The sequence below is a fragment of the Rhincodon typus genome, unplaced genomic scaffold (genome assembly GCF_021869965.1).
Source record: "Rhincodon typus isolate 14 unplaced genomic scaffold, sRhiTyp1.1 hic_rhity00003628, whole genome shotgun sequence".
NCBI lineage: Eukaryota > Metazoa > Chordata > Chondrichthyes > Orectolobiformes > Rhincodontidae > Rhincodon > Rhincodon typus.
Genome location: NW_025969266.1, coordinates 1,851 through 2,973, shown reverse-complemented (window position 1 = coordinate 2,973; position 1,123 = coordinate 1,851). Strand labels below are relative to the sequence as shown.

The following is a 1,123-nucleotide window of genomic DNA, read 5'->3' as shown; positions in this document are numbered from 1 at the left end:
GAGAGAGAGAGAGAGAGAGACAGTGTGTGAGAGAGACCGTGTGTGTGAGAGAGAGAGACAGTGAATGTGAGAGAGCGTTATGTGAGAGACAGAGACAGTGAGTGTGTGTGTGAGAGAGAGACAGAGACAGTGAGTGTGAGAGACCGTATGTGAGAGACAGAGACAGTGAGTGTGTGTGCGAGAGAGAGACAGAGACAGTGAGTGTGAGAGAGAGAGAGACAGTGAGTGTGAGAGACCGTATGTGAGAGAGAGAGACAGTGAGTGTGTGAGAGAGAGAGAGAGACAAAGAGTGTGTGCGTGTGTGAGAGAGAGAGAGACAGGTGAGAGAGTGAGAGAGACAGACAGCAGGTGTGAGAGAATGTGAGACAGAGTGTATATGTATGACAGAGTGTGTGAGAGTGTATGAGACAGTGTTTGAGAGATGAAGGTAGCATGAGACGGAGAACGTCTTTGTGAGATAGAGAGTGTGACAGGGTATGAGTGTGTGTGAGAGAATTTGAGACGGAAAGTATGTGTGAGAGTGAGAGAGAGACCGAATGTGTGAGCGAAAGAGAAAGTGTGTATGTGTGAGAGAGAGAGAGAGAAAATGTGTGTGAGAGAGTGCATGTATGTGAGAGAGATATTTCCAGCTCAGGATGGGGAGTGGCTCGGAGGGGATCTTGCAGGGGGCGGTGTTCCCGGGTGGCATGGTGGCTCAGTGGTTAGCACTGCCTCACAGCACCAGGGACTCAGGTTTGATCCCACCCTCGGGCGACTGTGTGGAGTTTGCGCATTCTCCCCGTGTCTACGTGGGTTTCCTCCGGGTGCTCCGGTTTCCTCCCACAGTCCAAAGATGTGCAGGTGAGGGTGGATTGGCCGTGCTAAATTACCCCATAGTGTCCAGGATGTGTAGAGTAGGGGGATAGGTCTGGGTGGGACGCCCTTTGTGTGGTGTGGGTGTGGACTTGTTGGACCGAAGGGCCTGTTTCCACACTGTAGGGTTTCTACGAAAAATCTGCTGCCCCTTGTCCTTCCGGATGGAAGTGGCCGTGGGTTTGGAAGGTGCTGTCTGAGGGGCCTTGGCGAGTTTCTGCAGCGCATCTTGTAGATGGTACACACTGCTGCGACTGAGCGTCGGTGGGGG

General features: G+C 52.6%; 1 protein-coding gene across 1 annotated transcript in view; it reads right to left on the bottom strand.

Annotated features, from left to right (window-relative positions):
• The window catches only part of LOC109924846 (potassium-transporting ATPase alpha chain 1-like), a 9,014-nt gene that overhangs the window by 7,551 nt on the left and 340 nt on the right, over positions 1-1,123 (bottom strand). The window lies entirely within an intron of this gene.